Raw genomic sequence first — 24,356 nt, 5'->3', positions numbered from 1 at the left:
GTGATTCACTCATTAAAAAAAGCAGTAGAATTACAGTTTACTTTTGAACAACATGAGTTTGAACTGAGCAGGTGGACTTATATGAAGATATTTTTCAGTGGTAAATACTACAGTACTGCATGATTCATGGTTCATCAAATCCATGTATACAAAGGAACCGAGGATTCATTGAGTTTGCTAATAATTTTATGCAGATTAACTCCCATTTTGTTCAAGGATCAGTTGTATTTATTTTAAAAATATAATGCCTCCTTTGGGCAATTTTCAGGTAAAATACTCTGATGTATAAAATGGTAAAAGAGCAAACACTTAATGTTATTTGTAAGTCACAAATAAGTCCATTGAGTCAGTGATGCCATCCAATCATTTCATCCTCTGTTGCCCCCTTCGTCTCTTGCCCTCAGTCTTTCCCAGCATCAGGGTCTTGTCCAGTGAATCATCTGTGAGCACCAGGTGGCTGAAGTATTGGAGCTTCAGCTTCAGTAACAGTCCTTCTGATGAATATTCAGGGTTGATTTCCTTTAGGATTGACTGGTTTGATCTCCTTGCTATCCAAGGGACTCTCAAGAGTCTTCTCCAACACCACAGTTCAAAAACATCAGTTCTTCAGCGCTCAGCCTTCTTTATGGTCCAACACTCACATGCATACATGACTACCGGACAAACCATAGCTTTGACTATACAGACCTTTGTTGGCAAAGTGATGTCTCTGCTTTTTATTTGGCATAGTGAAATAAATTCTCAATGAAAATGCTGCTTCTAAAATCTAAGATGATTGATATCTTTAAAATGTTTTATTTGTTGAAGAAGTGCTCAAAATTATCTTTATTTCAGACTGAATTTGTTTTGTGATTAGGTGCAAACTCTCAGCAAATCTAATTTTATTTATAGACTTTTACAGCCCAGTGATGCTAAATAAAGTGAAATTTGCAAGATTGTAATTTCACTGCCCTGAATGTCATTAAGTCCCAAGAATAAAGAGTGCTAATTTAGAAGTCAGAAGAGCAGCATTTTTGTTCTGATTCCTTTGGCTATTAGTTTGTGACCTTGGGCAAGTCGTTTAATGTCACTCAGTTTCATTATCCTCATCTTTTCCTGTCTTCTTTCCTCACAGAGTCTTTATGAGAGTGAAATGAGAAAATATTAGGGGATGGTAAATACTATAGAAAGATGAGGTGTTTATTGTATAAGGCCATGTTCTGTGATGTTAATTTTTAGACAGGATTAGTGCATAGGTTAAAACAGTGAAAATGTGTTTGTTATCTGACTTTTTATTCCAAAGAAATTTTCAAAATATTCATGAATTGTTTTTAATGATTTTTTTATGGCTCCCTTTGAAAGAAAAGTTGCAGAGTCATCACATAATGGCTTGTCATTTGTGTTCCCGCCCCAGTGTTGACTGCCAGTTTGTATTTTAGCAGTGCGATACTTTCAAATACTTTCAGTAGAAGGCCCAGCCTAAGTAAACGCCAAAGTCAGCAGATGGGGTTTAGGAAACTTTCTGCAAACAGTTGAACATACCAGTGTTTATCCGTACAGTTTATGAGCCCGAGAGGCTTCTGGTTCCTCAGCCTTGCTGACATTTATGTATGTTAACATAATTTCTCCTGAATGGCCGTGCCCTCGTTGTTTTCCTTCTTGATAAGGACTGGGAGCTTTGGAACAACAGGAAATGTTTTACAGCCTCTGTCTGGAGTTGGTCATCTGTTTAGTATTTCTTAGTGTTTAGCGTTCCACTGAGATCAAGTAGAAGTGGAATGTTATGGATTAAATCTGTGCCTCCCCAAAATTTATGGCATCCTAACCTCTAGTACCTTAGAAAGTGACTGTACTTTGGCAAAGGGCCTTTACAGAGAGAAGTAAGATTAAATGAGGTCACATTAGTGGGTCTTAATTCATTGTGGTGTCCTTAAAAGAAGAGGAAGAGACACCAAGGGTACATGGGCAGGGAGGAAAGATCACGTAAGGACACAGTGAGAAGGCAGCATCTCCAGGCCAAGAAGAGAAGACTTCCAGAGAAACCAGACATGCTCAGGCCTTGATCTTGGATTTCCAGCCTCCAGAACTATGAGGAAATACATTTCTCTTTTTAGTGCTGTGCAATCTCTGCTATTTTGTTGTGGCTGACTTGGCAAACTAGTACAGAATCTCGCAGATCCCAGGTGCTGAAATTCCCCAAGTATATGTTGACCATGGGATTATAAAAAACACCCTGAAAAGAGTGCATAATCCACAAGTAAGTGCAGTTTCAATTTGAATTTAGTAGAGGGTCACAAATTCTACAGCTTGTATGGTCATTCCCTTGAAGTTAGAAATGATGGCAAAGTTACTTTTATCATGGAAAAGGCAAAGAGGACATTATTTTAGATAGTCAATTCATTTTAATGAAAGCTTACTTTTACATCTCTCATAGTTTGATATACTTTTCTACTTTGAAATTATGGAGGAATTAATGCAAATAATGTAAAACCTTTTTAGAGACATGCATAAGGTAAATTCTTTCTTGTGTTTTATTTTAAGTCATTGCTTTCCCTTATTAGTAAATCACACCAATTGTTTTGATGTTAATATTCATGAAACAGTCTAATTTATGTGGGAAGTTTTGGACCAACAGCCATACTTCATCCATTAGTGATGTTTAATTGGCTTAATTTTGATTTTCAAATACTGAGTCCCATTCACATGCCTATTCACTGAATTGGCTGTTTTATAAACAGTAATACTCCCTTTTCATGTATGGCGCTGTACAATTTTAAAGTGCTTGCCAGTGCATCATTTCATCTCATCCTCCCTGAAACCTATTGAGACTGGCATTCCTCTCTTAGTTTTCTGGGAAGTGATCTCCCAGAGAAGTTAAGACACTTTTTCAGAGTTACATACTGAATTAATGGATCTCACTTTCCAACTTACCATTCAAAGCTCTTTTATTTTTCCTTAGACCCGGGTAAACCAAGCCCCAAGGACTGAGAAATGCTTTTGATGTCTGTATGTGACCATGTATGTGAGGTATACACGTGTGTTTTTCCTTAAGTTTTTTCTCCGTTTTCTCCTTGGTTATTTTTGGCCGTGTATTTTATTGTGGGAGTGGTGATATGTGTGTTCTTTTCCTTTTTCTTTTTCATTTCTTGTGTGTTGTGTGTGCACACACAGTTGAATGTACATACACATATATACAGTGTAGCAGGATCAAAATACAGTGAAGCAGTGAAGACATCAGTTCTTAGCATCTGTAAGTTTGGATAGCAGGATGGGGGCAACTTCTGGCTGAAGAAAATATTTTAAGATATCTACAGCTGTTACTTCTTTTTTCAGTAGATACTAGAATCTGTTTAAAATAGTTAAAGGGTAGGACTCAAAGTCTGTTTCTGTCTAAAAACATCACTTGTAATCTTTAGTTTCCTAAGGTTATGCCATAGTTAATGAAAGTTATATGTTAGTGTATGGATACTATTAAGCTAGGTCATTGTTCCCCAGACCTAATACTGAATCCCTCATTGACGTTTCCTAGCAACCGACTTGTGGAGGATGCAGAAGGAAAGACATCAGGGACTTTCTCTGCATTTCTCAAACAGCAGCTGAGAAATGGTACCCAGATTATATTGTTTCTCTTCATGGTTCCTACTAAAAGCATGCCTCTCACATTGATTAGCTTCTAAAATGGATAGTCATAGAAGATGAGCATGAAAAATTAGGCAGTGATGATAAAACATCAGAGTCAAGTCACTGAAAAGTTTCATCAGTAGTAATATGTTTTAATAGTCATTGCTATTTATGTAATCTTGAATTGATAGTTACTGGGATAAGGAGATAAAATCAATTCTGTTTTATACTTGAAAATTAAAATCTTTTTTGTTATAAGGATGCCTTCTCTTAGATGCCTAATTACTTGTTTATATTTTTAAAATAAGATGTATTCATCAGTTTTTTTCTTGCAAGAAAGAACAATGTGCTGTAAATATACATATATGTATATATATGTAACTGTTATACACACATCTGTGGATTTTAAACCTTTAAGGTGGCAATTTGAAAACTGCTTTGTGAGCTAAATGATGTTTTATTACTCTTAAACAAAGAAAAATAACACCTAGAAAATTGGCCCAGTTTCTATTTTTGAGAAACTGATAGAAATTTGATATTGTCAGCTTTCACACATGTTTAGAATAGAAACTATGAATTTGAACTTTTATGTATTTTATTGTCATTTAATCTTATTTAATTTTGGTGGTCTAAAATGCAGTGTTAATAATAAGACATCTCTATTAGAAAAGAATAGCTTTAAGATGAAAACAATCTGGATTAATGTGTCTTCCTTTTTTAACTGTCCCTCTGCCACTTGCTGAGGCTTCCCTACTGGTTCAGCAGTAAAGAATTCTGCAGTGCAGGAGACACGGGTTTGATTCCTGGGTTGGCAAGATCCCTTGGAGAAAGAAACGGCAACCTACTCCAGTATTTTTGCCTGGGAAATTCCACGAACAGAGGAGCCTGACGGGCTACAGTCCATGTGGTTACAAAAAAGTCGGATGTGACTTCTTAGCACAGTCCATGGGCTTACAAAAGAATCAGATGTGACTTAGCGACTAAACAACAACTGCCGTTTGTTATAATTGACACTAACTAGAAAAGGAGATGAAAAGTGTGATGCTGAAGATGGGAAAAGAGAGTCAGAGGAAAATGGAAGTAAAGCTAAAGCGTGAGTAAAAAAAAAAAAAGACTGCAGCCAATGAGAGATGGTGAGGTGGAATTCACATCTTTTTCCCTACTGTCTATAATAAAATAATATCCTGTTATTCCCCTGCCCAGTATTGAGTATGCTAAAGCCAGCTAGCCCCTACCAGGGAGAACTGGTGTTATCCACAACATATTCAGAGTGAAGAAAGGTTAAGTGTAAAAAGCATAGTCACCTGGGTCCTTAAATGTGAGCTGAGTGCCATTTTCCTCATTCTTAGATTAGAGCAAGTCTTGGCCAAACACTACACTGTGGGTCTTGTTGATCCAAAGAGAGCTTTTCCTTGCTTTGCAGCTAACTTAGAAAGCTAAGTGTTTTATATCGGGTTCATTATACAGTCTTAACTTCAGAGATTTCTAACATAAAAATATTTCATTTTTCTTTGCTCACTGAGCCCAGCTTTGTTTTTCTAAAACTGCCTTTTCTCATAGGTAAGCAGAATTCTCAAATTCTTTCCACCTTTTTTATGTCTGTTTGATTTAAAACTTCAGTTTCCTATCTCAGTTAAAGCCTTGCCCTTTATCTCAGATGAGCTCTAAATATCACTGTTGTTCTGTCAGATGATAGTTCTTCAGGCCACTCCATTGTACTGCCCTCCTCTCTTTGCCCACCTACTCCTCCTGTTGCCATTAATCTGCAAATCTCCCTCCTCCTTCTCAAACAGACACAGGAGGCAGATCAGCAAAGATACCTCATAAACATATGTCCAGCGAGGCAGTGAGATACTGTCTCTCCCATTCACACAGGTACTTCCTGTCTTTATGGATAATTTTCTTGATCCCTTATCTGTTGGATTGGGAGACAAAGACAACCCATCTCTTCTCATACGGGAGTCCTTTTTAGAATATGGGTTACTTAATTGCCCTTGGTCTACCACAGCTTTCGACACTGAATATTCACACATCAGTTCAGGGCAATTAAAATATTATCCCGCTTACCATGCTATAATTTTTTCATGTGTCTTGGCATAAGGTTGCCTAAGGATTTTTTCTTTGGAAGTACTTCAGTTCAGTTCAGTCACTCAGTCATGTCCAATTCTTTGCGACCCCATGGACTGCAGCACTCCAGGCTTCCCTGTCCATGACCAACTCCTGGAGCTTGCTCAGACTCAGGTCCATCAAGTTGGTGATGCCATCCAACCATGTCATTCTCTGCTTTCCCGTTCTCTTCCTGCCTTCAATCTTCCCCAACATCCGAGTCTTTTCAAATGAGTCAGGAGGCCAAAGTATTGGAGTTTCAGCTTCAACCCCAGTCCTTCCGATGAATATTCAGGATTTATCAACTTTTGAATTGACTGGTTGGATCTCCTTTGCAGTCCAAGGACTCTCAGGAGTCTTCTTCAACACCACAGTTCAAAAGCATCAATTCTTTGGCACTCAGCTTTCTATATGGTCCAGCTGTCACATCCATACATGACTACTGGAAAAACTGTAGCTTTCACTAGACCGACATTTGTTGGCAAAGTCTTGTCTCTGCTTTTTAATATACTGTCTAGGTTGGTCATAGCTTTTCTTCCAAGGAGTACGTGTCCCTTAATTTCATGGCGCATTCACCACCTACAGTGATTTTGGAGCCCAGAAGAATAAAGTCTCCCGCTGTTGCCATGGTTTCCCCATCTATTTGCCATGAAGTGATGGGACCAGATGCCATGATCTTAGTTTTCTGAATGTTGAGTTTTAACCCAACATTTTCACTCTCTTCTTTCACTGTCATCAAGAGGCTCTTCCTCTTTGCTTTCTGCCATAGGGTGGTGTTATCTGCATATCTGAGATTACTGATATTTCTCCCTGCAATCTTGATTCCAGCTTGTGCTTCTTCCAACCCAGCATTTCTCATGATGTACTCTGCATATAAGTTAAATAAGCAGGGTGACAATATTCATATAAGTTAAATAAGCAGGGTGACATACTCCTTTCCTGATTTGGAACCAGTCTGTTGTTCCATGTCCATTTCTAACTGTTGCTTCTTGACTTGCATACAGATTTCTCAAGAGGCAGCTCGTGTGGTCTGGTATTCCCATCTCTTTAAGAAATTTCCATAGTTTTTTGTGATCCACACTGTCAAAGGCTTTGGTGTACTCAATAAAGCAGAAGTAGATGTTTTTCTGGAACTTTCTTGCTTTTTCAATGATCCAACAAATATTGGCAATTTGATCTCTGGTTCCTCTGCCTTTTCTAAATCCATGTTGAACTTCTGAAAGTTCATGATTCATGTATTATTGAAGCCTGGCTTGGAGAATTTTGACCATTACTTTGCTAGCATGTGAAATGAGTGCAATTGCGCAGTAGTTTAAGCATTCTTTGGCCTTGCCTTTCTTAGGGATTGGAATGAAAACTGATCTTTTCCAGTCCTGTGGCCACTTTGAATTTTCCAAATTTGCAGGAATATTGAGTGCAGCACTTTCACAGCATTATCTTTTAGAATTTGAAATAGCTCAACTTGAATTCCTTCACCTCACTAGCTTTGTTCATAGTGATTGAAGTGTATGCATAGCAATATATTGAAGTGTCTCAAGCACAGCTTCCTCAAGAGAGCAGCAGAAAATCCCAAATTTGCTTTTGTGAAGCAGAGACACCTAGTTGCAACCCCGAAACCAGAGTTGCAAGAATTCCTTTGCCTTCTTTAGCCCTGTTTATCTAAGCAGTGTATCATCAGAGCAACCATTTCCCAAACTATCCTTCTCTGATAGGTGCTGAGATAATATTCCCAGAGGTGGTAAAGCCAGAAATGCAAGTGTGCACATAATTCTACTTGTACTTTTGATAATGTCGTTAGGTTTAGAACTCTTACTCAGGAGAAAATGTACTGCTAAAATACATGGTGGCACTTAAAGTCTTAACTCCCTGTGTGACATGTCATTTATTTATTATTTGAATTTTATTTATTAGTTCATTGGACATTTATTGATTGCTCTGTGTACTCAGCTCTTATCAGACCCTAGGGTACTGGGGGAAAGATGAGCCAAGTCCTTTCTCTGTTAGAAGGCATTTACTTTCTAATGAGAAGGTAGGAAATAACTAAGAGAGTAAATAAATATGTGTAAGACAATTTCAGATAGTAAAGTGAGGTCATATTTCAAGTAATATTTGAGAAATATGATTCCAGAGGGCATGGCCATAAGTGTCACTAGACGAGATTTTCCACAGAACCCTGAAGTTCTACATATTGGATATTTTCTTCTTCTCCTTTGGTTTCCGTTGTTAAAATCAGAGCTGTAGTACCATTATGTAGGGAAAATTCCCAGAGAATAAAATTGAAATCTTACAGGAAAAAAGAAAAAAAAAAGGGTGATTCAATAATAACCAGATTACTGGGAGTATGTTTATATTATTCAGGAGCTTAATTTATTTTATAGTAATTTCTTATCTGTAAAATTTCATGAGAACTGTGGTAATTTTCTTATTGTTAATCTGTACTCTGATTCTTTTCTGGATCATGGGGATTAATTTTTTTCCTGGGAGTTTTCTTAGCTAGAAAGTCAATATTCTTTCCTACAATATATTCTTAAGCTTCAAGATTTTGTGGAAAATGTTGCTCATATGATAATGATATTTTTAGCCCTTTCTGAATCAGGGAAGCTTGAATCTTTCCGGACTTAGTTTCAGTGTGATCTAGTTTGAATAAATGTGTCCCTGATATTCCCCATAAACAACTGGAGCAGGATATCCAACCTTGATTATTCATTGATTCAGAAAATATTTCTTGAATGACTGTTACATACCAGATATAGTTATGGACACTGAAGATTTAGCAATGAACAAAAGAAAGTCTTCCTAAAGTTTTCTTTCTAGTGGGAAGAGGTGACCAATGAACATGTAAACATATGTATGACAGATGTTGAACAATGGTGATAAAAATTAATGAGCATATAAAGGCTGGTAAAGTGCTCAGTCATGTCCAACTCTTTTGCGACTTCATGGACTATACCCTGCTAGGCTCCTCTTTCCATGGGATTTTCCATGCAAGATTACTGGAGTGGATTGCCACTCCTTTCTCCAGGGGCTCTTCCTGACCCAGGGATTGAACCTGGGTCTCCTGCATTGGAGGCAGACTGTTTACCATCTGAGCGACCAGGGAAGCCTAGTAAAGGCTGGTAGATACTGGGGCAATGTGGTTGCACCGTAGGTTGTTCCAGGAAGGTCAGAAAGGTCACATGTGTTCAAAAGACTAAAATAAGTGATCAGAGTGAGCCATTCAGATATCTGGGCCAGCATGGCTAAAGCAGAAAGATCTGGAAAGTTTTAGGAGGTAAGGTCAGAAAGAAGAGCAGATTATGTAGGGACTAAAGGGCTTTAGGCTTTTTCCCCAATGAGAAGGAAACCCGCTGGAAGGTTATGAGCAGAGAATTAATGAAAATGACTTGTGTTTAGAAAGGTTCATCTTGCTCATGTGCTCAAAATAGACAGTGGTGAGACAGTGGTTGAATCAGATGCCTTAAATTGGAGACTACTGGAATAACCTGGAATAAGCTGGAATCAAGACTGTGGGGAGAAATTAAAATAACTTCAGATATGCAGATGACACCACCCTTATGAGAGAAAGCAAAGAGACACTGAAGAGCTTCGATGAAGGTGAAAGAGGAGAGTGAAAAAGCTCAAAGTTAAAACATTCAAAAAACAAACATCATGATATCTGGTCCCATCACTTCATGGCAAATAGATGGGGAAAGAATGGAAACAATGACAGACTTCATTTTTGGGGGCTCCAAAATCACTGCAGTTGGTGACTGCAGCCATGAAATTAAAAGATGCTTGCTCCTTGGAAGAAAAGCTATGACCAACCTAGACAGCTTATTAAAAAGCAGAGACATTACTTTGCCAACAAAGGTTTGTCTACTCAAGGCCATGTTTTTTCCAGCAGTCATGTATGGATGTGAGAGTTGGACCATAAAGAAGGCTGAGCACTGAAGAATTGATGCTTTTGAACTGTCGTGTTGGAGAATATTCTTGAGAGTCACTTGGACTTCAGGAAGATCAAACCAGTCAATCCAAAAGGAAATAAGTCCTGAATGTTCATTGGAAGGACTGATGCTAAAGCTGAAGCAACAATACTTTGGCCTCCTGATGCGAAGAGCCAACTCATTGGAAAAGACTCTGATGCTGGGAAAAGTTGAAGGCAGGAGGAGAAGGGGATGACAGGATGACATGGTTGGATGGCATCAGTGTCTCAATGGACATGACTTTGAGAAAGCTCTAGAAGTTGGTGAAGGACAGGGAAGCCTGGTGTGCTGCAGTCCATGGGGTTGAAAACAGCTGGACGGACTGAGTGAACGACAACAAAATTACCTGGAAACACGAGGTCTGGGTGATTGCTATGAGGGGTGAGAAGTGGTGGACTGTGGAATTGACAATATTTGCTGATGTACTGGAAGTGGGTTATAAGAGAAACAGGAATTAAGATGACCTGAATTTTTTTGACTTGAGCATTTTAAAAGATCAGGTACCCATTAATTAAGAGAACTGTGAAAGAAGCAAGTTATTATTATTATTTGGGAGAGGGGAATTAGGAATTTGTGTTGAACACACTTAGTTTGAAATGCCTTTAGACATCCAAAGAAGAAATTTAGCAGACAGCTAGATGAGTGAATTTTTGGTTAAGGATATTGGGTACATTTGGGGATGTGAATTTGAGAATCATTGGTGTGTAGCTAGTATTGAGACCATGATCTTTATAATGTCTCAATTGTAGCACTTATTTCATTATTTTGTCATTGTTTTTTTGACATATCAATCTATCTAGGTAGTTAATATCCTTGTCTATGGAGGCTGCATCTTTTTGACATTTAAGTATTTTTTTTATAGAAGTCTGATGTGGTGTGAAGCTGTAGGTTTCTGTAAGTGGCAGCTTTAACCAAGACCAGGGCCTTAAAGGCCCTGAAGGAAATAAACTTAGTGTAAATCTTGCCCTGTAACATGTTGGCAAGCACCATATATTTGCCTAAGGTTTATGCTCTTTGAAGTTGGTCAGATTGATGAGTGTAGCCTAAATTGAGGCCCATAAACTGGTGCCTGTCTTTAATTCCCCACCCTCTTTTTTAATCTGTTATTGGTTACATACAGAAATTGAGAATAAGCATTTAGAAACTTTTATAGCATTAGAGTAATTTTATGTCTATTGAATCTAATAAAATTGTTTATATTTTGTGTGTCTTTCTTAAATTTCATTTTCCTAGTAATTCATTTTTTAATTTATTTAACAAAATGTCAGTCTGCAGCAAATTGAAAAATTTTTTAAATTTGGTCCATCACAGATTGAGAAGCAATATTCATTATGTAGAAGGCACTTCATTAACTGAAGACTCAGCTGAATCAGTAGTTCTCACTGGAAAAAAGGTAGATGGAAATGTAACCAACAAGCATGGTCAGTATCTCTAGAGAATACATGTACATTGAAAAATTCTTTATATTTCATGCAGTGACATTGATGCAGGGAGGTATGATACGGTAGCATGAAAAGTGGCAAAAGAACCACTCATCTGCAAGGAAACTAGAAGACTGAGGGATTTGTATAATTTTTTGTTAGTCAAGTTGCTTATAATCTTAAGTCTGACATTTTGGTGAGTGGATTATAGAACCACTGCTGGGTTTGTAAATCATTCCTTTTAGCACCCAAACTTTAGATGTTTCTTCACATGTTTCTTCACAGCTTGTTCTGTGGTTTCCTAACAGTAATCTTCTGGTCTACAGCACATCTGTGCATCAACCTTGTCTCTTAGCTGCTGGAACACTTTTACCCCTTTCATTCATCTTTTTGACATTTTAAAGGGAAGTTATCAAAAGACACATGGTGAATTAATAATCATTTTGGTCAGATCTTTAATATTTTCCTTAATTAATATTAACTGTTATTACCTCCCATCAATACTTTATATCATTTTTATTAATAAGCAATGTTAATATGCCTTTGCAGAATGCAATTAACAACTAACTTGGTAATTTCAGAAAAAAGAAATAAGCAGATGTGATTTCAGGTGAGGCAGCAGTAAGCAACAGCTTATGGCAGATCTTAGTTCCCAGACTGGGAGTCCTAAACACCATACAACAGGGGCCAGCAGTTAGGGCCTGAGTCCCTAGTTCTTGCCTACCATTTCAAGAAAGATTTCAAGCAAGGAGGCAGAAGGTAAAGAGAGTAAAAATTTCATTGCAAAAGAAAAGAACATGTGGAAAGACACACAGCCCAACTCAGAGAGAGAATCACATCTTTGGGAAGTTTAAATCCTTTATAAGGGAGCAGTCTTCCAGGTGTTTGTCTTCTTTTTGGCCAATTGTATTGTTTTGACGTCATGGCTAATTTACCCTCCCCTGGGTGTGCACACACCCCGCAATTGGTATGGATCCCACTGCAAAGGCCTCTGGAAGGGGAGAGTCAGACTTACTGTGGTCTGGAATTTCTTGTCTTTTTGACCCCATGAAGGCTTTCATGCATGCATAGTGTGTCCCTTGCCCCAAGGATGGGAAGTGTGTGACTCTTGATCTTTTAACAGGGTTTAGTCCTACTCTGTCTCTATCGTTAAAATGCTAGTTCAGTTCAGTTCAGTTGCTCAGTCGTGTCCAACTCTTTGCGACCCCATGGACTGCAGCATGCCAGGCCTCCCTGTCCATCACCAACTCCCAGAGTTTACTCAAACTCATGTCCGTTGAGTCAGTGATGCCATCCAACCATTTCATTCTCTGTTGTCCCCTTCTCCTCCCACCTTCTATCTTTCCCATCATCAGGGTCTTTTCAAATGAGTCAACTCTTCAAATCAGGTGGCCAAAGTATTGAAATTTCACCTTCAACATCAGTCCTTCCAATGAATATTCAAGACTTATCTCCTTTAGGATGGACTGGTTGGACCTCCTTGCTGTCCAAGGGACTCTCAAGAGTCTTCTCCAACACCACAGTTCAAAAGCATCAATTCTTCGGCACTCAGCTTTGTTTATAGTCCAGATTTCACATCCATACATGACTACTGGAAAAACCATAACCTTGACTAGATGGATTTTTGTCAGCAACGTAATGTCTCTGCTTTTTAATAAGCTGTCTAGGTTGGTCATAGCTTTTCTCACAAGGAGTAAGCATCTTTTAATAATTTCATAGCTGCAGTCACCATTTGCGCTGATTTTGGAGCCCCCCAAAATAAAGTCTGCTACTGTTTCCACTGTTTCTCCATCTATTTGTCATGAAGTGGTGGGACCAGATGCCATGATCTTAGTTTTCTGAATGTTGAGTTTTAAGCCAAATTTTTCACTCTCCTCTTTCACTTTCATCAAGAGGCTCTTTAGTTCTTCTTCCCTTTCTGCCATAAGGGTGTTGTCATCTGCACATCTGAGGTTACTGATATTTCTCCCAGCAATCTTGATTCCAGCCTGTGCTTCATTCAGCCCAGCATTTCTCATGATGTACTCTGCATGTAAATTAAATAAACAGGGTGACAGTATACAGCTTTGATGTACTCTTTTTCCTATTTGGAAAAAGTCCAGTTCTAACTTGCTTCCTGACCTGCATACAGATTTCTCAAGAGGCAGGTCAGGTGGTCTGGTATTCCCATCTGTTTCAGAATTTTCCAGAGTTTATTGTGATCCACAGAGTCAAAGGCTTTGGCATAGTCAATAAAGCAGAAGTAGATGTTTTTGTGGAACTCTTTTGCTTTTTCGATGATCCAACGGATGTTGGCAATTTGATCTCTGGTTCCTCTGCCTTTTCTGAATCCAGCTGGAAAATCTGGACGTTCACGGTTCACGTATTGTTGAAGCCTGACTTAGAGAATTTTGAACATTACTTTACTAGCATGTGAGAAACAGTAGAAATGAGCACTATATAAAGTACAGCAGAAGAGAAGCAAGACTATATAAGAGTGATTTCTTCTAGATTATAATTCTGGAGATTGTCTCCCCTGTTTCTCATTTTTGGGAATTTTCCATGTTATTGACCTTAATTATATTATTATTATTATAAAATTATTTCCATACAGCCCTCTTCAAAACATATAAGTAACCTACCTTATATGTAGGTAGGTTAACTTACATCTATGTAGGTAGGTAGGTAAGCTACCTACACGTGTAACTACTTATATGTAGGTGGGCAACCTACCTTACCTGCCTCCTGAGAAACCTATATGCAGATCAAGAAGCAACAGTTGGAACCAGACATGGAACAACGAACTGGTTCAAAATTGGGAAAGGAATACATCAAGGCTGTATGTTGTCACCCTGCTTATTTAACTTCTATGCGGGGTACATCATGTGAAATGCTGGGCTGGATGAAACACAAGCTGGAATCAAGATTGCTGGGAGAAATATCAGGAACTTCAGATATGCAGATGACATCACCCTTATGGCAGAAAGTGAAGAGCTAAAGAGTTTCTTGATGAGGGTGAAAAAGGAGAGTGAAAAAGCTGGCTTAAAACTCAACATTCAAAAAACCATTACTTCATGACAAATAGATGGGGAAACAATGGAAGCAGTGATAGGCTTTATTTTTGGGGGTTCCAAAAATCACTGGAGATGGTGACTGCAGCCATGAAATTAAAAGATGCTTGCTCCTTCAAAGAAAAGCTATGATACACCTAGACAGCATATTAAAAAGCAGAGACATCATTTTGTCGACAAAGGTCCATATAGTCAAAGCTACGGTTTTTCCAGTAGTCATGTATGGATGTGAGGATTGGACCATAAAGGAGGCTGATGATCGGAGGATTGATACTTTTGAACTGTGTTGCTGGAGAAGACTCTTGCGAGTTCCTTGGACATCAAGGAGATCTAACCAGTCTATCCTAAAGGAAATCAGTCCTGAATATTCATTGGAAGAAGTTCCAGTACTTTGGTCCCCTGAGATGAAGAGCCAACTCACTGGAAGAGACCCTGATGGTGGGAAAGATTGAGGGCAGGAGGAGAAGGGGGTGGCAGAGGATGACATGGTTGGATGGCGTCATGGACTCAATGACATGAGTTTGAGCAATCTCCCGGAGATAGTGAAGGACAGGGAAGCCTGGCGTGCTGCAGTCCATGAGGTCTCAAATAGTCAGATGTAACTGAGTGATTGAAAACGACAACTGTAGGTTGAAGAGGCAATTTGATGGATTTGGCATTCCTATTTTGACATTCTTGTTTTGAAGAGCTTAAAAATTATGTTAAACTTATTCTTTATTTCCTGAGTTATATTCTATAGATTACTTCTTCCATCTTTGCAGTTATATGACACCAGATCTCTGGCAGTTATGAGCAGCTTGTGAAAAGCTGTTTGTCTGCTAGCTGTTTGTTTCGTTGCTTTGAAAGCCATAAATATGTTAAACATCATTAATCCGTATAGAATACTCTCACTCTTTAGTCAACAAAGACATTGTACACTTGAAAAATGATCTGAAGGAAACAATGACTACTTTTTATTAAACATTATTAAAGAAATAAATGGTTTTGATTTTAAAATAAACACTTTAAAAATAGTTGGATTATTTACTGGATGTTAATTACCTAGAATTTCTGCATTAAACCTTTATAATCAGTGATAGTAATGATTTTCTAGTAATTTACTTTATGCATACATATATATACTATAGGATATTGATTCACATTTTCTGTACCAGAAATTTATATTTATATTGAGTATAAACAAAAATTAAATCAAAAAACTATTCCTGTATCCTTTTTCTTCATTGAACCCTCTTGTTTATCAAATATTACATTTATTGTTGCTTTATTATGCTACTTTGTGAAGTTTATTCAAGACAGCCTGTGACTCTAATTTTTAATCAAGAAGAATTTACCTGTTCTCTCATTTTGAGGGAGAACTATATTTTAGTGATACTGCCATTTGTTGCTCAGAAGACTTCTACTTTTATTAGAATTATCTTGAAAGCCAGTTCTTGAGTCACAAAACAGTATGTTCCATTCACTCACTCATCAAACATTTACTGTATTCTTACTTTATCAGTTCTCTTTAGGTTTCAGATATACTATGGTGACAAAACCACATGGTTACTGAGCTCAAAAGCTTATAATGGAGTAGAGGAGACAGCATTAATAAAAAGTACACACATTAAATGCTTTAAAAGTAGTACTGAGCTTTCTATTCTGTTCCATTGATCTATATTTCTATCTTTGTGCCAGTACCATACTGTCTTGTAGTAGAGCCTGAAGTCAGGCAGGAGAACTATTAACATAAAGAAAAGAAACATGCTCATAAAGATAATTTAGATATAAGGGGATGGGTATTTAAAGCAGGCAAAGATTATGGAATAACTTGGCATAGCTCGTTAATTTATTGGCACTTCTTTTCCATCTCAAATGCTTTTTACTCAACTAAACAAGCCATCTTGATTATCAATAAGGCCTGCCTTTGGGTGACTCCACTCAAAAGCAAAATCCTTTTGCAAAGGATGGAACCTTGTGACCCTAAAGATATCCAAAGTGTACCACTGGTGCTGAAGATGATTCTAAAAGATTTTCAGAAATACTTTGAGCTGTATTATTATCAGTGAAATGACTGTGTAACTTCCTTCCCAAGGTGACTTTGAAGGAAAAAAATTTGAAGTTCTAATATGTTTCTTCAAAAATCATGCACATTACTTCATAACCATTTTTAATGTAATACAAATAGAAAAAGACTGTACTTCTTTTTGAGAGCCTAGTCCACTGCTTTTTCTTTTAGGGAAAATGAAGATTGAGGGGGGAAAAAATCTCTATAATCATAAATGGAAAAAAAAATCTGTAATAATAAATGTTCTGTTTGGCTCAGTTGCTTGTTTAATGTCTGAAAGAAATTAGAGAAATAGTTTGCCATGTGGAAAGATTATGGTTTTTTTTGGACTTTGAAGTCAGATAGGCATTGGCTTTTGCATTTACTAGAGCAACTTCACTTTCCCTTTTCACTTTCATGCATTGGAGAAGGAAATGGCAACCCACTCCAGTGTTCTTGCCTTGAGAATCCCAGGGACGGGGAGCCTGGTGGGCTGCCGTCTATGGGGTCGCACAGAGTCGGACACTACTGAAGCGACTTAGGAGCAGCAGCAGCTGTTTAATATTGAAAAAGTTGCTTTGTCTCTCTGAGCCTTATTTTTCTAATCTGCCAAATGAGGTCATATTACAACTATCTTAAGTAGCAGTGCAGATTAATTTGCATGGAGCTTAAATCTAGTAGAAATTGAATAAATATTAGCCCCCACCAACCTTCATCTCTCTTATCCTTTCAGCCCCCTCTTTTACTGTAGGTATCAAACCTAACAAAATCCAGTCATTAGCTTAAAATACATATGTTGCTTTTTGTTTTCCTTTCTGATTTTTTTTTAATTTAATTTTTTGGTAAAACATGTTAGTGTATTACGTAGATACCAATGGTAGGATTAGGGGTAGAGAAATAAATGTTTCTCTAAATAACGTTGATGAAAGTTACCGATTGTAACTTGAATCATGAAACTAATAAATAATCACTAGAAAATAATCAATGGAGTTATGCATGTGTTCATTTATAGTCAACTTCAGTTAGAATAGCTGTCTTCTGTTCTCAACTCTCAGGTCATTCATTCACTTTCTGTGGCTCTTATCACATCCCACTGTGATCAATGCGACCTCAAGTGTAAGTTTCTTGAGGGCAAGGAACATATTTAATTTATCTTTGAGCCTAGCAGTTATTACAGTCCTGATGATGATGATAGATTGCATTTGATGGTGACTAGAAAGAACTTACTTTGGTGTGGTCATAATGGGTACCTGAAACTATATTTTCAAGGGAGCTGTTATTTCAAGATCTGTTTTCTGTCCTGTTAGAAGACAGGAAGATGAACTCCTGAGCAAGTGACACCTGTCACAATTGCGTCTCCTATGTGATTCATGTTTCTAAATGGTGTCATTGTTCCAATGATGCATGAGTTGTTATATTTGGATATTTAACCTAGAAGGGAGCATTCCTAGTCTGCTGTTAGTACATATAATTATTTAGAATGCTCAAATTTAAGAACATGATTTGATGTTTGTTTATGACTCAGGATTTCTAAGAAATATACATTGTTGAAAATGTGTATACTTTGCCTCTTTAGGGTTGCTGTATCCATTTGTGATGCTTGTTAGTAGAAAATGAAATAAAAACATTTGCTTAAAGAGCTACATCTGTTCTGTGCATAGGTTGTTTGAAGTTTGGAAAGCTGCTCTGATCATATAAGTAAATCTTGAGACATGTGGCTTACTTAAATACTTATAACTTATTTTCAGATTCCTCCTAGGAAATCTTACATTTGGCTACAATCTCCAAACTGTTTTATCTGCCAAGGATAAGCAGGGAATGGGAAGCTTCAATTAAAATTAATGGAATCTTAAATGGAGAAATTTAGAAAAAATTTCACTACCTTTTAGTGGCACAGATATAGTAAAAATATATATCTGTGCACTCTCCAAGTAGTTACTTGAATAAAGCGTATAACAAGGACTTACTTTAGTATGGGAATTCAAAATGCAGACAGGATGTGTGTAGTTAAAATTACTGCGTTGGTTTAATACTGTTGTCGTTAAGTCATGTCCACCTCTTTGCAACCCCATGGACTGTAGCCCACCAGGCTCCTCTGTCCATGGAATTTTCCAGGCAGGAATACAGGAGTGGATTGCCATTTCCTTCTCCGGGGTTTCTACCTGACCCAGGAATCGAACCCAGGTTTCCTGTATCACAGGCAGATTCTTTATCATCTGAGCCACCAGGGAAGGGAGTACAAAGCTTTCTTGGTCTGCTCCTCGGGGCATTATTTTCTTCCTAATCCATAGCAAATTAACAAAGTGTAAGCCAGGGCTTTCCCAGTGGCTCAGCAGTAAAGAATCCACCTGCAATGCAGGAGTTGCAGGAGATATGAGTTCGAACCCTGTGTCAGGAAGATCCCCTGGTGCCGGAGCCTGCCGGCAAACGAACTGGTCGAGAACGCAATTACCAGAGTACCTAAGAAAAGAAGACTCAGAAAGATGGGGTTGAGAGGGACGGAGTCCGCTTGCGTCTGACTCCGCCAACTTTATTGAAGAATACCACGCCTATATATATGCTAACAGGAGTTACTAAGAATAGATTGAGGGTTTGCATACGTGCAGAGCTACAGATGTTTTAAATTCCCACACTTAAGATCAGTAAAGCATTAATTACCCTAGCGCTCAACATGATTAAGATCAATAGAACATTAGATAGAAAACAGGCTTCATCAATAGAACATTAACAGGTTCAAGCATGACGAGTTTATCAGCACCAGGAAAACAGGCAAAAGGTCACCGGGGTGTTTTTTCCTTGAAGGAGACAAATGCCAGTCTATACTTTAACAAGAAGGGGTGGCAGGACAAAGAGAGACCCCTTGTTCTCTCTTAGGGCCGTAAGGGGCCTGTACGTTCAGGCCGGCTCCCTGCACCCTGGAGGAGGGTGTGGCAGCCCACTCCAGTGTGCTCACCTAGAGAATCCCATGGACAGAGGAGCCTGGTGGGCTACAGTCTATAGGGTCAGGCACGAACAAAGCAACCTAGTGCACACACCCACAAGCCGGGCGGAGGGAGTAATTGTATTTCTCCTCTACCTTAATTTTTAAACACTACTATTTAACAGAAAGTAAACAGTGTGCCTGGGGCTTCCCTGGTGGCTCAGATGGTGAAGAATCTGCCTGCAAAGCAGGAGACCTGGGTTCGATCCCTGGGTCGGGAAGATCCCCGACCAGAGGAGCCTGGCCAGCTACAATCCATGGGTCACAAACAGTCAGACATGACTGAGCAACAAATATACACACATGCAGTGTGCCTAAGCAAAATTTACTCTCCAAATCTGTCTGTTAAATGTGTGCCTCAACTGGAGATAATTATAAAAAGGATCACCATGGTGAGCAGCAATATAGCCCTTTTCAGGCATAGCAAAAGTATTTGGTCATGTGATATAGGAGAAAAATTTTGGAGAGAAAGGATGCATGCTTTTTGATGTTACTATGAACTTTATAATTAAGAAAATTTTTTTCCAAACTTTTTATTTTGTATTGGGATATAGCTGATAAACAATGTTATGGTAGTTTCAGGTGACAGTGAAGGAACTCAGCCATACATATACATGTATCCATTCTCCCCCAAAGCCCCCTCCCATCCAAGTTGCCATATAACATTGAGCAGAGTTCCACTTGGTATACAATAAGGCCTTGTTGATTATCTGTTTTAAATATAGCAGTATGTGCATGACCTTCCCGAAGTCCCTAACTATCCCTTCACTCAGGCAGCCATAAGTTTGTTTTCTAAGTCTGTGAGTCTCTGAACTTTACAATTTTTTAATGTCAGAGTAAAATTGAGCTATAATTTGGATATAACACATAAAACACTTGATCACTATAACATTTGAACACAAAATATTTGATTAATTTGAGATTTAGGAAATGTCAACAACAGTAATGAATTTTGCCTCTAAGTTTTCTTTGAAAAATTATTTTAAAGTTCAAAAAGAAAATTTATAGTATAATTTATCAAAATTCATAATATGAAACTTCTCAGATGGTTTAAAGGAAATGATTTTTAGTGATAATTCATCCTTGTCCCATGCTATTTTTCTAAAATTGTACAAGTTGCTTTATAAATATGGTACTTTAATAAGTTTGAACATATCTTGTAAAATAATTTTGTAGCATTAACATTTAGATTCTCATTGAAGAAGTGCTTCAAAAATACTGGAAGTTTATCCAGGGACTAAAGAAAATTTTTGAAAAATAATGTGAAGCTTTTGAAAATGCAGTCTGGAACTGCAGAACTCAGGACAGATGGCTAGTGACTGTTTAGTGCTTGCTTTGTCCAGGCAATGTGAGTACATCATCTTGGTTTGTGTCATCATCACTCTAGTCTATAGATGAGGACACTGATTATAGCAGCATGGTTAGTGTTGAGGCCAGATATGGCCTGAGTCCGCTCCGTGTCATTCATAACTGTGTGGGAAGCCATGGGCTATTTGTTAAGCTGCGGTTGTAGGAGAATATATTAAGAGAAGGAGCTTTGGAATCAGATCCTCAGCTACATTCTGGGTATACCAGTTAGGATTTCTGTGATTTGAGAAGCAGAAATGAAAACACTCAACTTGTATATTTGTTGTTAGAATTAAATGATGTGTGTAAAGAAGTTAACACAGTTTGTGGAATATACTAAGTGTTGAGTAAATGGTGCCCGTGACAAGGGATAGTGATCCTAGTGGGGGTGGGGCAGTAGAGCAGAGCTCATAGAAGCTCAGGCATATCTGTAATTCCAGAACACATGCTTTTTCCCCACTGACTCTGATACTAGAAAGATCAGGCAGGGTGGTACTGAAATGTGCCTTGAATCAAAAACAGTTGCAGTTTTTGAAGCAAAAGAATTTTCTCAACAAATATGCAAGGCATGAACTGTTTGGGGGATAGGCATTAGAGTTGAGAGCTCTACCCACATAGAAACTTGTCTGGTGAGAGACATAAACAGTATGCTAGAAAACAAATATGCTGTAATATGGAGAACACTGCCTGGTGTGAGAGATAGATGCCTCTAATTGTTTAAGCAGCTAGGTGAATGGAGGTTTTATTTTGTGGAAAGGGGAATGCTGAAGAAGTGAATTGCTGGGAATGAGGAGTACTGTTTTAGCTAGTATCATTTGAGGTTATGATTATATATTCAAATGCAGATATGGAGTAAAAAGTTGTATGTGTGAGTCTGGAACAATGAAGTTGGCGTGGCGCTGTTAATTTGAGAGTTATAAGAGTGGAGGAGATCCATGGAGAATGTATACCTGGAGAGAAAATCAGGGATCTGGGCCAAAGTGTGGATCTAGTGAAGGGGACTGAGTAGATTCATCCAGGTGACGGAGGAATAAATTCAGAAGAAAGTGGTTTCTGGAAGTTAGTGACGGAAGTGTTTCAGCTGTTTTCTACATTCATGGTTTTAGGTTTGATCACTGAATTTACAAAGTGGAGGTAATAGGAGACCTTTATAAGAACAACTTCAGTGGATTGGTGAGCATGAAAGCCTGGTGAGAATGGGGTTGAGAAGAGAAGAGGAGGGAAGGAAGTGGAGATATGACTCTTGAGATTTGCAGTAAACTTGGAGAGAAAAATTAGGTATGAACTGAAGGATGATGTGGATTTTCTGAAAGTTGATTTTTCAGTTTTGTTTCACTATGGATGTTACTATATCAAGATTATATTTTAGTGAAAAGGATCCAGTAGACAAGGAAAATTGATGTTGCATAAAGGGAAGATAATTATTAAAGGAGCAGTACTCTCTGTGGGCTCAGAGAGATAGGATTCAGATCTAAAGTAGCGAGGTTAGCCTTGTACTGAGGAGATGGCCCAATATACATATGGGTAAAGATATAGGAAGGTTGCCTTTGTGGTGGTGAGAAGATGAATTAGTTCTCCTTTAATTGTTCCTCTTTTCTCAGTAAAATAACAGTCAAGGTCATTAGTAACTACAGTAATTATAATGGATGAATCATGTTCATTAACCAATATCTGCATAAATTGCATTCTTGGGTAGCAGGATCCTGGGAGACATGTTTCCCAACAGAAGGGATTTGGAATTTATGGACTGTGTTCTCTGTCCTACTTTATCCATAAATGCTGTTTCTGTGTTTCTGCCATGTGATTCTTACAACTTTCAGTTGACCAACTGAATGTTAAGGTCCTAATGAACACCATATTTTATACCTTAAGTTTTTCACTGAGTTTTTATGAGATGATTTCCTAAGAAGTATGACAACACAAGAGAAGTCTCTATACATGGACATCACCAGATGGTCAACACCAAAATCAGATTAATTATATTATTTGCAGCCAAAGATGGAGAAACTCTATACAGTCAGCAAAAACAAGACTGGGAGCAGACTGTGGCTTAGATCATGAACTCTTTATTGCCAAATTCAGATGTAAGTGAAGAAAGTAAGGAAAACCATTGGACCATTCAGATATGACCTAATACAAATTCCTTAACGATTCTACAGTGGAAGTGGCAGATAGATTCAAGGGATTAGATCTGATAGAGTGCCTGAAGAACTATGGACAGAGGTTCGTGACATTGTACAAGAGGCAGAGAGCAAGACCATCCCCAAGAAAAAGAAATGCAAAAAGTCAAAATGGTTGTCTGAGGAGGCCTTACAAATAGCTGAGAAAAGAAGAGAAGCTAAAGGCAAAGGAGAAAAGGAAAGATATACCCATTTGAATGCAGAGTTCCAAAGAATAGCAAGGAGAGATAAGAACACCTTCCTTAGTGATCAATGTAAGGAAACAGAGGAAACTAATAGAATGGGAAAGATTAGAGATCTCTTCAAGAAAATTAGAGATACCAAGGGAACATGTGATGCAAAGATTGGCACAATAAAGGTGAGAAATGTTATGGACCTAATAGAAGCAGAAGATATTGAGAAGAGGTGGCATTAATGTGCAGAAGAATTATACAAAAACGATATTCATGACCCAGATAATTACAATGGTGTGATCACTCACATAGAGCCAGACATTCTGGAATGCAAAATTAAGTGGACCTTAGGAAGCATCACAACGAATAAAGCTAATGGAGGTGGTGGAATTCCAGTTGAGCTCTTTCATATCCTAAAAGATGGTGCTGTGAAAGTGCTACACTCAATATGCCAGCAAATTTGGAAAACTCAGCAGTGGCCACAGGACTGGAAAAGGTCAGTTTTTATTCCAATCCCAAAGAAAGGCAATCCCAAAGAATGCTCAAACTACTGCACAATTGCACTCATCTCACATGCTAGCAAAGTAATGCTCAAAATTCTCCAAGCCAGGCTTCAAAAGTATGTGAACTATGAACTTCCAGATGTTCAAGCTGATTTAGAAAAGGCAGAGGAACCAGAGATCAAATTGCCAACATCCATTGGATCATCGAAAAAGCAAGAGAGTTCCAGAGAAAACATCTGTTTCTGCTCTATTGACTATGCCAAAGCCTTTGACTGTGTGAATCACAATCAACTGTGGAAAATTCTGAAAGAGATGGGAATACCAGACCACCTGACCTGCCTCCTGAGAAGTCTGTATACAGGTCTAGAAGCAACAGTTAGAACTGGACATGGAATAACAGACGGGTTCCAAATCAACAAAGGAGTATGTCAAGGCTGTATATTGTCACCCCTGCTTATTTAATTTATATGCAGAGTACATCATGCAAAATACTGGGCTGGATGAAGCACAAACTGGAATCAAGATTGCAGGGAGAAATATCAGTAATATCAGATATGCAGATGACACCACCCTGTGGCAGAAAGCAAAGAACTAAAGTACCTCTTGATGAAAATGGAAGCTGCTGCTGCTGCTAAGTCACTTCAGTCGTGTCCGACCCTGTGCGACCCCTTAGATGGCAGCCACCAGGCTCCCCCGTCCCTGGGATTCTTCAGGCAAGAACACTGGAGTGGGTTGCCATTTCCTTCTCTAGTGCATGAAAGTGAAAAATGAAGGTGAAGTCGCTCAGTCGTGTCTGACTCTTAGCAACCCCATAGACTGCAGCCTACCAGGCTTCTCCGTCCATGGGATTCTCCAGGCAAGAATACTGGAGTGGGTTGCCAGTGCCTTCTCCGTAAAATGGAAGAAGAGAGTGAAAAAGTTGACTTAAAACTTAGCATTCGGGAAAACTAAGATCATGGCATCTGGTCCCATCACTTCATGGCAAATAGATGGGGAAACAGTGGAAAC

General features: G+C 38.3%; 1 protein-coding gene and 1 long non-coding RNA gene across 3 annotated transcripts in view; both read left to right on the top strand.

Moving 5' to 3' along the window:
- SLC2A13 (solute carrier family 2 member 13) overlaps positions 1-24,356 on the top strand; it is a 482,259-nt gene that overhangs the window by 160,556 nt on the left and 297,347 nt on the right. The gene's annotated exons all lie outside the window — the stretch shown is intronic.
- Positions 14,616-24,313, top strand: LOC122427348. Its single transcript, XR_006265398.1, has 3 exons — positions 14,616-14,764; positions 19,275-19,280; positions 24,301-24,313. It is a non-coding gene; the product is annotated as an uncharacterized LOC122427348 (long non-coding RNA).

Source organism: Cervus canadensis, chromosome 25 (assembly GCF_019320065.1).
Source record: "Cervus canadensis isolate Bull #8, Minnesota chromosome 25, ASM1932006v1, whole genome shotgun sequence".
Classification (NCBI taxonomy): Eukaryota; Metazoa; Chordata; class Mammalia; order Artiodactyla; family Cervidae; genus Cervus; species Cervus canadensis.
The sequence above is the reverse complement of the archived record's forward strand: the minus strand, read 5'-3'. Positions and strand labels throughout refer to the sequence as shown.